General features: G+C 43.6%; 1 protein-coding gene across 3 annotated transcripts in view; it reads right to left on the bottom strand.

Annotated features, from left to right (window-relative positions):
* The window catches only part of stx11a (syntaxin 11a), a 32,053-nt gene extending 21,416 nt beyond the window's left edge, over positions 1 to 10,637 (bottom strand). For all 3 annotated transcript variants that reach the window (XR_011961939.1, XM_072581622.1, XM_072581621.1), the window contains exon 1: positions 10,261 to 10,637. The gene's annotated coding sequence lies outside the window, so the exon portion shown is untranslated. The remainder of the gene's footprint in view (positions 1 to 10,260) is intronic.
* Between the last annotated feature and the right edge of the window lie 4,855 nt (positions 10,638 to 15,492).

Below are 15,492 nucleotides of genomic sequence, written 5' to 3'. Positions count from 1 at the left end.
GCGAGGGTGCGGGTAAGGGCTCTCGCAATCTACTTTCTTTCTGTCTGGACTGAAAGCAGTAGGGATGGTAATTAGGGGTGTGGGAGATCAGGGTGACTTCCGGTGACTACACCTGTGAGAAGTACACCTGTCTGCAGCTCTTGACAGGCCACAGGGAACTGGAACTGGAACTGGAACTGGATTCACTCAGGATAATCCGGGCTGCAGAGAATATTATTGATAAGAGCTAGAGTCAAGTGATCACTTCGAAGATGCACAATGCAGGTTGCTGAGTAACCACCAGAAGAGGTAATGCGGGAAGGCAGCTAGTACAGGGTTCCTCTGTGGTCATTCCCCTCAATAACAGGTGTCCCACTTTGGATACATTGTGGGAGGGATGACCTTTCAGGGGCTAGGAGGAGCAGTTGGTGGTGGTGTGAGGTGACCTCTCAGGCGCTAGCGGGAGCAGTCAGTGTTGGGGTGGTGATCTTTCAGGGGCTTGCAGTTGAGGGGGTGACCTTTCAGGGATAAGTAGTCATGAGCGGGGGGTGACCTTTCAGGGGTGAGCATCAGCAGTCAGGTCAGTGCCACTGTGATCAGCTCTGAGGCTCAGAAGGAAAGGGTAGTCAGACAGAGTGAAACTGGTAGGAGACTCAGTCATGAGGGGATCGACAGGAAATTCTGTGGCCACAGCAGAGACACCAGGATGGTGTTGCCTCCCAGGTGCCAGGGTCAAGGATGTCTCTCAGTGGTTGCAGAACATTTCTGAAGAGGGAGGGTGATCATTGGTGGTCAGAGGTCATTGTGCACATGGCTACAATTGACATAGGTGGACAAAGGGATGTGGTCCTGTGATATGAGTATAGGTAGTTAGGTAAGAAGTTAAAAAGAAGGACCTCAAAGGTAGTGATCTCTGGGATTACTCCCAGTGTCATGCGCCGGTGAGGATAGAAATAGAAAGATAGGCCAGGAGAATGTGTGGCTGAGGAGGCTGGTGTAGGGGACAGGGTTTCCAGTTCTTGGATCATTGGGATCTCTTCTGGGGATAGAGGTGACCTGTACAAGAGGGACAGGTTGCATTTGAACTAGAGGAAGACCAACATCCTTGTGGGTAGATTTGCTAGTGTTACCGGGGAGGGTTTAAACTAGTTTGGCAGAGGGTTGGGACTCTGAATAAGAGAGGGACCATTGACCAGTCAGGGGAAAATACATCAGCCATCGAGAGCAAGTTTTGTATTCAGGATATTCAGGGGCACAGTCAAGGGAGGGAAAAGACTTCTGGTTTAAAGTGCATTCATTTCAACGCACGAGGCCTGACTGGTAAAGCAGATGGATTGTCTCTGGGGACTGGGATATTACAGCCATAACAGAAACATGGCTGAGAGAAGGGCAGGACTGGCAGCTCAATGTTTCAGGATACAAAAGCTACAGGTGGGTCAGAAGGACAAGTAAGTGAGGAGGGGGAGTTGCCTTTTTAATAAGGGAGGATGTAACAACAGTGCTTAAAGAGGATATTCTTAAGGGGTCATCAAATAAGGACATATGGTTAGAACTTAGAAACACAAAGGAGATGGTCACTTTGTTGGGACTGTACGATAGACCCCCAAATAGTAAGTGGGTATTAGAGGAGCAGGTATGCAAAGTGATTGCAGATACCTATAGGAATAATAGAGTAGTATTAGTAGGAGATATTAACTTCCTTTGTATTGACTGGGCACTCAGAGTGAAAAGGGTTTGGATGGGGTGGAATTTGTCAAATGGGTCCAAGAAAGTTTCCTAAATCAATATGTAGAGGGTCCTATTCGGGAAGGTGCAACATTGGACCTCCTTTTAGGAAACAAGGTTGGGCAAGTGACTGAAGTGTTAGTCGGAGAGCACTTTGGGTCCAGTAACCATAACTCTCTTAGTTTTAACAGAGTTGTGGAAAAAAGGTAGGAGAGGTCCACAGATTGAGGTACTAAAATGGAGCAGGGCCAATTTTGGGGCCATTAGGCAAGATCTAGCAGAGGTCGATTGAGTGAGTCTGTTAGAAGGAAAAGGAATGGCTGGTAAATGGGTGGCTTTTAAAAGTGTGATATCAAGAATCCAAGACCAGTATGTCCCTGTTCGGGTGAAGGGAAAAGCTGGTAAGTTTAGGGATCCTTGGCTGACAAGGGATATTGCGGCTCTAGTCAGGAAAATGAAGAATGCAGACATTGGGTTTAATCTATCGGGCTCAAGGGATTACTAGAGGACTATAAAAAGTGTAGGAGCACACTTTGAAGATGGAAATCAGAATAGCAAAAAGAGGGTATGAGATGAATCTGGCAGATAAGGTTAAAGATAATCCCAAGAGGTTCTACAGCTATATTAAGAGCAAAAGGGTGGCTAGAGGGAGAATAGGTCCCCTTAAAGATCAGCATGGTCATCATGTGTGGAGCCACAGGAGATGGGGAAGATTTTTAATGAATATTTCTCCTCAGTGTTTACTGAGGAAAGAATCATGGATGTGAAGGAAGTAAGGGAACCAAGTGAGGATGTTTTGGACTGCATACACATTACCAGGAGAGGCGATGTTTGCAGCCTTAAAGCACATTAAGGTGGATAAATCCCCTGGGCCTGATCAAGTCCATCTTTGGACATTGTGGAAGGCTAGGGAAGAAATTGCAGAGGCCCTTGCAGAGATTTTTGCTTCATGTTTAGCTACTGATGAAGTTCCAGAAGACTGGAGGGTGGCTAATGTAGTTCCTTTGTTTAAGAAAGGTAGCAAAGACAAGCCAGGAAACCACAGGCCAGTGAGCCTAATGTCAATGGTAGGCAAGTTGCTGGAGAGGACACTGAGGGACAGGATCAACCAACATTTGAACATAGAACATAGAACAGTACAGCAGAGTACAGGCCCTTCAGCTTTTGATGTTGTGCTGGCCTTTTATCCCACTCTAAGATCAGACTAACCTATATACTCTTCATTGTACAATCTTCCTTGTGCCAATCCAAAAATCACTTAAATATCGTTAAAGTATCTGACTCTACTAACACTGCTGGCAGTGCATTCCACCCACCAACCACTTTTTGTGTAAAGAGCCTGCCTTTTGACAGGTCTGATTAGGGATAGTCAGCATGGATTTGTGCACAGGAAGTCATGTCTGACAAATCTTTTAGAATTTTTTGAAGAGCTAACCAAGAGGATAGATGAGAGTAGGGAGATGGATGTTGCATATGTGTACTTTAGTAAGGCCTTTGACAAGGTCCCACATGGCAGACTAGTCATGAAAATTAGGTCGCATGAGATCTAGGGAGAGCTAGCTAACTGGATTCAAAATTGGCTTAATGGCTGGAAGCAGAGGGTGATGGCTGAAGGTTGTTTCTCAGACTGGAGGCCTGTGACTAGTGGTGCGCCACAAGTGCTGGTGCTGCGACCTTTGTTATTTGTTATTTACATAAATGATCTGGATGTGAACGTACAAGGCATGATAAGTAAGTTTCCAGATGATACAAAATGAGGAGGTATCGTTGATAGCAAGGAAGGTTATCAAAAATTACAGAGGGATCTTGATCAGATGGGGAAATGAGCTGAGGATTGGCAAATGCGATTTAGTACAGATAAGTGTGAGGTGTTGCACTTTAGAAAGTCAAACCAAGGTAGGACCTGTACAGTAAATGCTAAGGTCCTGAGGAGTATTGTGGAACAAAGGGACCTACATAGTTCATTGAAAGTGGCATTACAGGTAGACTGGGTGGTGAAAAGGCATTTAGCATGCTGGCCTTCATTAGTCGAGGCATTGAGTACAGGAGTTGGAACATTATATTACAGGTGTATAAGTCATTGGTGAGGCTGCACTTGGAGTATTGCATACAGTTTTTGTCACCATTTAATAGGAAAGACATAGTTAAACTGGAAAGAGTGCAAAGAAGATTTACGAGTTGCCAGGACTAGTAGATCTGAGTTGCAGGGAGTAGTTGGCCAGGAAAGGACTTTATTCCTTGAAACGTAGGAAAATGAGGAGTGGCCTTATTGAGGTGCGTAAAATCATGAGGAGCATAGATAGGATGAATGCATAAAGTCTTATTCCCAGGGATGGCAAATTGAAAACTAGAGGGCATAGGTTTAAGGTGAGAGGGGAAAGATTTAAGAAGGACCTGAGGGGCAACTTCTTCAAGCAGAGAGTGGTGCAAATATGGATTGGGCTGCCAGAGAAAGTGAGGTGCTGGAAAAACACAGGAGGTCAGGCAGCATCCAAGGAGCAGAAGAATTGACATAGATTGGGGGCGGTACGGTGGCACAGTGGTTAGCACTGCTGCCTCACAGCGCCAGAGACCTGGGTTCAATTCCCGCCTCAGGCGACTGACTGTGTGGAGTTTGCACGTTCTCCCCGTGTCTGCGTGGGTTTCCTCCGGGTGCTCCGGTTTCCTCCCACAGTCCAAAGATGTGCAGGTCAGGTGAATTGGCCATGCTAAATTGCCCATAGTGTTAGGTAAGGGGTAGATGTAGGGGTATGGGTGGGTTGCGCTTCGGCGGGGCGGTGTGGACTTGTTGGGCCGAAGGGCCTGTTTCCACACTGTAAGTAATCTAATCTAATCTAATCTAGAACATAGAACATTACAGCGCAGTACAGACCCTTTGGCCCTCGATGTTGCGCCGACCTGTCATACCAATCTGAAGCCCATCCCACCTACACTATTCCATTGAAGGGGGGTGATAAACCGCCCTGTGTTTACCGTGGAGCAAGGCCCACATCGGGAGAGCCAGCAGTATCCATTTTAAAGCAAACAGTATTCATTCTAAAACAGCAGCTGCCAGCCTGACCACATGATCGGGAGAAGGGGCCCCAAAGACAGATCCGAATACACACCAGACCAGACACTAGTCAGGACTCCAGACAATGGTCATGACTCACAGATCGAAACCCACCTTATAATCTCGTCAAGGCTCCAACTGACACACACCCATAACCTGATCATGCAAAACAGTCCTACACAAAAGGCAAACGAACAGGATGAATCTAACAGACACTTTGGAAGTAACAAAGGGGGGTGCTAGCCTCCAGCCCTCACGGAGAGACAAGCAGATAGCACCCGAACCCATTTACGTAAAGGTAAACAGCACACCTTTTGTGTATACTGCCGACTCTCCGAGGACGGCAGGAAGCTTGACATTCACACATACTCCAGCCATGATTGCCACCATTCACACTCATTCATACCCAATCTCCTACATCCTGACTCATGAAGTATATAACTTGTAACATCGCGCGTGGAACAAGAGAGCGATCGAGATTCGGACCTCGGTTGGTCTCCGCCGGCGTTAAACACTTTAATAAATTACCGATTGTCGAACCGCACTCTGGGCTCGGACTGAGATCATTTCATCTGCGCTAACACCATGTACATCCATTTGCTTGTCCAATGATGACTTAAATGTACTTAAAGTTGGCGAATCTACTACCGTTGCAGGCAAAGCATTCCAAACCCTTACTACTCTCTGAGTGACATTTCAGTTAAAGATGCTGCCTGACCTGCTGTGCTTTTTCAGCACCACACTCTTGACTCTAATCTCCAGCATCTGCAGAAATCACTTTTGCCTGCCAGAGAAAGTGGTTGAGGCAGGTTCAATAACAATATTTGTTTTTAAAATTTGGATAGGTACATGAATGGGAAGTGTTTAGAGGGATATGGACAAATGCTGGCAATTGGAATGAGCTGAGTGGTCAGCATGGATCAGTTTGGGCACAGTTTCCACACTGTATTACTCTATGACTCTAAAATGGGATTATTATGAGATTTGAAACTATGGAGCAGCAGGGGTTTCAACCTTTGACTGTAGGAATCACTTACAGCAGCAAAGAGTAATTTCCCAAGAGAAATTAATGGAAATTAAATTGTGGGGAATTTTAATCAGACCACATCTGGAGGACCATGTCCAGTTCTAAGCAGTACACTACAGGGAAGAAATGTTCAAAACTGAGATTAATAGATTTTTGTTGGGTTTGGAGAACAGTAGATAAAAATCAAAGTTGGTAAATAGAATTAAGATCGAGATCAGCCAGTATTTAGGAATACAGAAGCAAGAAAAGGTCATTCAGTTCCTTGAGTCTGCTCAGCCAGTGGCTCATCTTTATTGCAGTTCCCTGAGATGGAACATAGAACATAGAACATTGAACACAGAACGTTACAGCACAGTACAGGCCCTTTGGCCCTCAATTTTGTGTCGACCTGTGAAATTAATCTGATGCCCATCTAACCTACGTTCCATTATTATTCATATGTATGTCCAATGTCCATTTAAATGCCCTTAATGTTGGCGAATCTACTACTGTTGCAGGCAGGCCATTCCACGTCCCTACTACTCTCTGAGTAAAAAAACTACCCCTAATAACACCCCTCAATTTTAAATCTATGTCCCCTCATATTAGCCTTCACCATCCGAGGAAAAAGGCTCTCACTGTCCACCCTATCTAACCCTCTGATTATCTTATGAGTCTCAATTAAGTCACCTCTCAACCTTCTCTCCAACAAAAACAGCCTCAGTTCCCTCAGCCTTTCCTCATAAGATCTTCCTTCCATACCAGGCAACATCCTCGTAAATCTCTTCTGAACTCTTTCTAAAGCTTCCACATCCTTCCTATAATGTGGTGGCCAGGACTGCACGCAATACTCCAGGTGCAGCCGCACCAGTGTTTTGTACAGCTGAAACATAACCTTGTGGCTCTGAAACTCAAATCTCCCTACCAATAAACGGTAACACACCATATGCCTTCTTAACAACCCTATCAACTTGGTTGGCAACTTTCAGGAATTTATGCACCTAGACACCGAGATCTACACTGCCAAGAACTTTACCATTAGCCCAGTACTCTGCATTCCTGTTATTTCTTCCAAAGTGAACTACCTCACTCTTTTCCGCATTAAACTCAATTTGCCACTTCTCAGCCCAACTCTGCATCTTTTCTATGTCCTTCAGTAACCCCTCCTTCAGTATTATCCACAACTCCACCGACATTAGTGTTATCCGCAAATTTACTAACCCATCCTTCTATGCCCACATCCAAATCATTTGTAAAAATGACAAACAGCAGTGATCCCAAAACATCCTTGTGGCATTCCACATCAGCCACTTTATCTTCATCCATCTCTTTTGTCACCTTTGGAAGAACTCAATAAGCTTAGTTAGGCACAACCTACCCTTCACAAAACCGTGTTGACTATCCTAATCAAATTATTCCTTTCTAGATGATTATAAATCCTACCTGTTATAACCTTTTCCAACACTTTACCCACAACTGAAGTAAGGCTCACTGGTCTATAATTACCAGGGTTATCTCTACTCCCCTTCTTGAACAGGGGAACAACATTTGCTATCCACCAGTCTTCTGACACTATTCCTGTCAACAATAATGACGTAAAGATCAAAACCAAAGGCTTTGCAATCTCCTCCCTAGCTTCCCAGAGAATCCGAGGATAAATCCTTTCAAGCCCAGGGGTTTTATCTATTTTCAGATCTTCTAAAATTTCTAAAACCTCCTCTTTGTCAACCGCAATTCCACCTAATCTAGTATCTTCATATTCTCACTAACTAACACTGCCCTTTTCCAATGTAAATACTGACGGAAATTATTCATTAAGTGCTCCCCCGTGTCCTCAGATTCCACGCACAACTTCCCATTACTATCTTTGATTGGCCCTAATCTTACTCTAGTCATTCTTTTATTCTTGAAATACTGCAGAAGGCCTTAGAGCTTTCCTTGATCCTATCTGCCAGCAACTTCTCACGTCCCCTCCTGGCTCTTCTTAGTCCTCGTTTTAGATCTTTCCTGGCTAACTTATAACTCTCAAGCCCCTAACTGAGCCTTCATACCTCACCCTCATTTAAGCCTTCTTCTTCCTCTTGACAAGAGCTTCAACTTCTTTAGTAAACCATAGCTCCCTCTCTCGATAACTACCTCTCTGCCTGATACATATATATTTATCAAGGACCCGCAGTAGCTGTTCCTTTCCCCCAGTTATACCTCTTTCCCTGCAGTATACACCTATGTAAAAAGGTAAAAGCAAGGACTGCAGATGCTGGAAACCAAATTCTCGATTAGAGTGGTGCTGGAAAAGCACAGCAGTTCAGGCAGCATCTGAGGAGCAGGAAAATCGACGTTTCAAGCAAAAGCCCTTCATCAGGAATAGAGGATAGAGTATATACCTATCCCTGCCCATTGCTATTGTAAATGTAACCAAATTGTGGTCACTATCACCAAAGTGCTCACCTACTTCCAGATCTAACAACTGGCTCAGTTCATTCCCCAGGAACAAGTCCAATATGGCATCATCTCTTGTTGGCCTGTCTACCTACAGTGTCAGAAAACCCTCCTGCACACATTGAACAAAAACTGACCCATCTAAACTACTTGAACTATAGTATTTCCAGTCAATATTGGGGAAGTTAATCTGTTAAGCTGGAAGCAATATCTGTTACAAAGCGTCATAAAATATTTTTATTGTTTGAGGACTTATGTCTGCTAGTGGAGGAAAAGTGGACTTTACTTATTCAATTCTATAAACAGGTCAAAAAGTCATTTTGGCGGGGAGGTGGAGTGATGGTGCTGCTCTTAGCAATCTCAGGCACTCAGGGTCAGGGAGAAGTCCTGAGATGCTGACACATCAGTGAGAAGAAAGCTCCAGAGGCAGAAGGCTGTGGAGATCTCTTACAAGGAGGGCATCACACAAGGTCATTGAAGTCACAAGGTTACAGAACCCATGTTAAGGAAAAGTGAGATGAGTTAGTGGCATTTTAAGAGCCTCAGGAAAGACATTAGCTGAAGAAAATAGCATCGAATGTACTGAACAGCAATGTCCCAAAATGAAACCAATCATAGCTGTGCCAGCCAGGTGAGAGCTTTAACGTGAAGATAGGGGTCACTCTACACTGAGTGCCTGTAAGATTATTTGTAGGGTAAAAGGGAGAAATCTTTTTTTCTGATGTTGTAATAAGATTAAACTGCAAGACAAAGGAGCAGAAGCAGGCCATTTGGCCCATCAAGTTTATTCTGCCATTCAATGAAATCATGACTGATCAGATAATCTTCAAATCCATTTTCCTGTTTTCCCTGCAAAACCCTTGATTCCCTTACTGATTAAAAATCTGCCTTAAATATACTTGATGACTCAGCCTTGGCAGCCCTCTGCAGTAAAGAATTTCACAGATTCATTATCCTTTGAGAAAAGAAAGTCCTCACTGGTGTCTCAATTAGACAACTTATTCTGAGATAATGCCCTCTGGTCCTAGGCTCTCCCTTTCCTGATGAAGGGCTTTTGCCCGAAACGTCGATTCTCCTGCCCCTCAGATGCTGCCTGACCTGCTATGCATTTCCAGCACTACAGTTTTTGACTCTGATCCGCAGCATTTGAAGTCCTCACTTCCTCCTCATCATTGTAACCTTACTGCGAAGCCTCTTCCATAAGGGGAACCAACCTGTTCACATCTAAAACAAAATTAGAAATTGTTGGACAAGCTCAATACGTCTGGCAGCATCTGTGGAGAGAAAGCAGTTTTAACATTTTGGGTTCAGTGACCCTTCTTCAGAACAATTAACTTGATTTCTCTCCACAAATGCTGGCAGACCTGTCCACATCTATCCCGTCAAGCCCCCTAAGAATCTTATATTTTTCAGTAGGGTCACCTTTCATTCTTCAAAACTCCATTGAGTCCAGGTCCAGCCGACTCAACTTTTCATCATTAGAAAATCTTTCCATGCCTGGGATCAATTTTGTGAACCTTCTAAGGACTGTCTCCAATTCTGTTTTTTTCTCTCGAAGGTGTCCAAAACTCTTTGCTGTGTTCTAGGTGTGGTCTAAATCATGGCTTGTTTAATTTTAGCAAGACGTCCCAGGACATTTATTTAAATAATATTCAGCTCTTTTATTCGTCCTGTCAAAGTGTATGACCCCACATTATAATCCATCTGCCAGGTTTTTGTCCACTCACATAACCTTCTAATCCCCCTGTAGACTGTTGCCGAAATGCTGCTGAACGCCAGGATCAACAGAAGAGTTCAACAAATCTGAGCAGGGCTTTGTGCACAGTATGTAATGGATAGTCACCTCATCAACACAGCCTGGTGTACCTGAAGCCTGAGGTCATCAAATGGCTGCTGTGATCTCGGAAATAATCTGCAATAAATACTGGACTTGCGTCTACTTATATCCACATCCCAGGATTCGTTGTGTTAAAAGGGCAGAAGTAAATGCTGATGTGTGAAAAACAAAAGGTGAAACTGCAGGATAATTTGGTTAATAAATCAATGCAACATTACTCACAGATCCTTGTAGCTTGAGGGGTGCAATATCCTGTCAACAGGTTGGAGGGAAACAGTTGGAGGATCCTCACACGCTGAAGTGCAATTTCTCCATTTCCAAGCAGTCCCAACGCCCTGAGCCACAGATTCCACCTTCCGTCGGTGTCTGCAGCATTTACAGTCCTGACTCCCACCCTGACGTAAACAGCTCAGTTACCTCACCCTGGGCTCTAGGAGGAGCGAGGCACATGGAATCTCCTGGAGCAGGTAGTGAGACTGCGATTCACAAAGTTGCTCAGTTAACTCTGTCTGGATTGTGAAAGGGGCGGATTCAGACAAGTTGGGAATGTTCTCACAAGCACAAACAAACCACTCAGACATTGGAGGTAGTTTCAAATGGCATTTTGATTCAAGGTGTGCACAACTACGGTTATTGTACATTCCTGACAGCCTCTGAAATGCAAAGTGAGGGACTGCAGTCTCTTGTTCGCCCTCAGCTTGGTCGATCTACTTCCTTGAAGGATATTTGTGAAACAGTTTTTAACACTAATATGGTAACTATCAAAGGTAATTTTTCTGCTGCCAATTAACCCACAAATTGCCAAAGCATTTAAATTAATTTCATAAGTTGCGCAATTAGACAAGCTCAGAGTTGTGAATCCAGTTCCAGTGCCTCTGGGCTATTGTCTCTTCATACGGAAGGCAGCATTACCAATAACCCACATCATTGTGCAAGAACTTTGCAGCAGAATCGCCTGCTCAGTGCTGTGTGGGACTCTTAAGAAGCTTTACTGGTTCTGATGTTGGGTAATGACGCTAATCTGTTCACTGCGGTATGTCCCACTTTCTGTCCCATTTCAGAAAGATGAGTTCACAATTCCACAACCAAGACCAGGGCATGAAAATCTAAGCGAACTTTAGGCCCTGTGCGGTGCTGAGTGAGTGTAATTGGACTGAGACTATTTCAAGATCTCCTGACTCTATTCCAAAGGGCAGGCAGGTTATCCAGTGAGTTCTGGTCCATGGTGTTCCACCCACCCACCCCAGTCAACATTAAAAACAGATGATCATGTCATTGTCATTTTAATGTTGTCGGATCTGACTGTACAAATTGACAGATGCATTTCCTATTTTACTGCTGTAATTACAATTTCAAAAGTATTTAATTTGTCCATCAACATCTTATAAAAGGTGCTGTGCAAATGTGAATCAGAGCATCAAAGAGTTATATACAATTCACCACAACATAAAGAAGTGAAATCAATACTTTATTAGTTCATTTTTGAATAAAATTTATTTAGGGGTGGCTCAGTGGTTAGCACTGCTGCCTCACAGCACCAAGGTTCTAGGTTCAATTCCAGCCTCCGGCGATTGTCTGTGTGGAGTTTGCACATTCTCCCTGTGTCTGTGTGAGTCTCCTCCAGGTGATCCGGTTTCCTCCCACAGTCCAAAGATATGCAGATTAGGTGAATTGGCCATGCTAAATTATCCATAGAGCATTAGTCAGAGGGAAATGAGTCTGGGTGGGTTACTCTTTGGAGGGTCAGTGTGGACCAGTTGGGCCGAAGGGCCTGTTTCCACACTGTAGGGAAACTAATAACTAAAATTTAAACCAAGTTAAGGCTTTGGCAAATATAACTGGGGGCAGGATCTTGACTGGTTAGTGTCAGTGTCAAGATTAGAGTGGTGCTGGAAAAGCACAGCTGGTCAGGCAGCATCCAAGGAGCAGGAAAATCGACGTTTCAGGCAAAAGCCTGTCATCAGGAATGAGGCAGGGAGCCTCCGGAGTGGAGAGATAAATGGGAGGTGGTGGGGCTGGGGAGAAGGTAGCAAAGAGCACAATAGGTGGATGGAGGTGGGGATGAAGGTGATACATCGGAGGGGAGGGTGGAGCAGATAGGTAGGAAGGAAGATTGGCAGGTAGGACAGGTCATGAGGATGGTGCTGAGCTGACAGGTTGGAACTGGGGTAAGGTGGGGGAAGGGGAAATGAAGAAACTGGTGAAGTCCACATTGATGCCCTGGGGTTGAAGTGTTCTGAGGCAGAGATCAGTATTAGCATCAGGGTAGGTGAGTGTAATCATGGAGAGGTGGAATGCTGGGGTCAGAGGGAGAGTGGGGTGAGGGAGGGTCATATGGAAAGTGAGGTGACCCAGCTGCCTAGAATGGGTGGGTTGTGGTATGAGGCAAGATTGAACAGGCTAGACTTGTATCCGCTGGAAATGAGATTATGAAGTGACTTTATTGAAACACAAGAAGGGGGGGGGGTGCTACAGAGAGGATGTTTTCTCTGTTTGGAGAATCTAGAACTAGGGGGGGGTCACTGTTTAAAAAAAGGGGGAGTTGCCCATTTAAAACAGATGAAGAGACATTTTTGTTTCAGATGGTCATGGCTTTTTCAAACACTCTGCCTAAAAATGTGATGGAAGCAGAGTCCTTGAATATTTTAAAACAAAAGGGTGAAAGGTTATCAGACTAGGTGGGATGGTGGATTTGACATCAGTCAGATCAGCCAAGATTTTATTGAATGGCAGAGTTGACTTGACGGGGTTTAGTGGCCTATTCCTGCTTTTGTTCATCTCTTTGTGCCAATTCTCCAAGTTATGATACCCATTGAGAAAGAGATTGAATCTCCTAACATCTTGCAGAATCACAGAATTGATATGACAAAGAAGGAGGCCTCCTCAAATGAGAATCATTACCTCGTGCTAATCTCCTAACTTTTCCCCATATCCATCCTTGCACACTATTTCCACCCAAATAACCATCTAATATCTCTCTTAAAAGCCTCAGTTGAACCTGTCTCCACTACATTTCCAGGCAGTGCATTCTATATCCTAACCCTGCACTGTGAACAAGTTTTTATCTCACATCACCCTTGCTTCTTTTGCACATCTCTTCAAATCTATGCCTTCTCATTCTTGTTCCTTTTATAAGTGGGAACAACTTCTTCTTACCTACTCTGTCCAGCTCACTCAAGATTTTGCAAACTTAGCCGTTTTCTCTCCAAGGTGTACAATCGCACTTCTTCATTATATCTTCATAATTGATGTTTTTCATTCCTGAAACCTTCTTGTAAATCACTTCTGTACTCTCTCCAATGTATTGACATCTTTCACATAATGTGGCTTCTACAACTTCAGCTGATATAAGTCTTATATAAGTTCAACATCACCCCCTTTGTCCTGTACTCTCTGCCCCTGAGGACACTGTGTGCTTTATTAATTGCTCTACTCTGGCCTGACACTTCTAATGATCTGTTCACACAAACACCCAGGTCCTTCTGCTCCTGCACCCCTTTAGAGTTGTACGCACTATTGTATATTGTTTGTCTATGTTCTCTCTATCAAAGTACATTATCACACACTTCTCTGCATTGAATCTCATCTGCCATCTATCCACCCACTCCACCAACTTGTCAATGTCATTTTGGAGTTCCACACTGTCTTTTTCACAGTTTACAATTCTTGCAAATTTCATGTCATTTTTAACATTGCTACTTTCTGGACTTTGCTCTGAATTTCTATGGAAGTTCACTCAATCTCTTGAGACAATACTGCAGGAACATGTTTTAGATACTTGTCCTCTCGTGTACTTATAAAACACGAAAAACAATTCGCCGTGGATTCTTGGAACGTATATTGGGAGCCCACATTTGCCACCCATGATGCTCAGTGGCAGCAACGTATACCAATTCCAAAATGCAATGCAGAAATTCCCAAGGCTCCTTAAACAACACCTTCCAAACTCATCACCACTACCATCTAGAAGAACAAGGGCTGCAGATTCATGCGAACACCTCACCTTCAGAGTTCCCTCCAAACCTCATGCCATCCTGACTTGGAAATATACCATCATTCCTTCAGTATCACAGGGTCAAAACCCTGGAGCATCCTCCCTAACAACATTGTGGGTCAACCCACAGCAGGTGGACTGTAGCAGTTCAAGAAGGCAGCTCACTACCACCTTCTCAAGGGCAACTAGGGACTGGCAATAAATGTTGACCAACCCATAATGTCAAATCCACTAATTTTTTTTGCAAAAATGAACTTAGTCATCACAGCCAGCTTTCTGCACAAGTTATTGTGTTAGGGCTTCATGCACTTCTATATTTATCTTGAGTTACATATTGTAAGCATAACCTCCTAATCCAGCAAGTCTATTTTTAGTGTATGGTTGTTTTGTGGGTTCAAGCAGATGCTCAATTAATATCCACCATCTACAGAAAATAATATGCAATTAACAGAGTATGCTCCCAGTAAGGGAGACATTCTGCTGGAAGTTTCGATTTGACCTATTTATTTCCTGTTTTCACAATGTCTTTAAATGTCATCGCTCCCCCATTTGTTAATGCATGAGGTGAGGAAATAAATACAGGCAGCGGATGAGTTCGTCTATCGTAACCAATAACTCTTAGTTCCTCTTAACCCATCACATGGTTCAATATTATGATTCCAGATGCAACACCTTGACCTGAGAGACAGGGTTGATCTTCTAGCTCTGCAAAATCACAATTACCAATTCATTCCATCTACCTGTAAACTGTTGGTTACTGACACTGCCTTTTCATTAATGTGCTCACAATGCCAAAATATTGCTCCTACATGCGCACACATATAAGCTTATGGGTGGATTTGTTTTTGCAGAATTACATCTTATTTTGTTTAAAAACTGCATGAACCAATGTAAAACTCTGTAAAACTATGCTGAGGGTTTGTCAGTCTGACATAGCATTGGGACACAGACAGACTTCACACTTATCGTTTAAAAAGCTGAGCTATTTTGAGAATGTAATTTAAAAGAACTTCTGGGATGTACATATCAAAGAATAGAAACCAGCATATCCCATTATAAAAGATTAATATTTTAATCTAAAATTATTTACTGTATCACATCTCCATGACACGGGAATCCTTTGGCTATAAATTCTGTGAGCATGATCTTATCCTCCACAATCACCTGATGAAGCAGCAGCGCTCTGAAAGCTAGTGCTTCTAAATGAACCTGTTGGACTATAACCTGGTGTTGTGGGATTTTTAATTTTGTCCACCCCAGTCCAACACCAGCACCTCCAAGTCAATTTCAAAATGAATTTGAAAGTTTGGTGAGAGAGAAATTGGAAATATTCCCGGAAACTTTGCTCAATATATTTGTCGCAGTTTCCTGGTTAGTCATATGTAAAGCAGGAACTTATTGGAGGTGAGGTTCTAATCTTGATTGAAATACCAATGAACTTAATTCTTAGTCCTTCGGCT

The sequence above is a fragment of the Chiloscyllium punctatum genome, chromosome 11, assembly GCF_047496795.1.
Source record: "Chiloscyllium punctatum isolate Juve2018m chromosome 11, sChiPun1.3, whole genome shotgun sequence".
Taxonomy (NCBI): Eukaryota; Metazoa; Chordata; class Chondrichthyes; order Orectolobiformes; family Hemiscylliidae; genus Chiloscyllium; species Chiloscyllium punctatum.
Note: the sequence above shows the minus strand (reverse complement) of the source record. Positions and strands in the feature narration are given on the sequence as shown.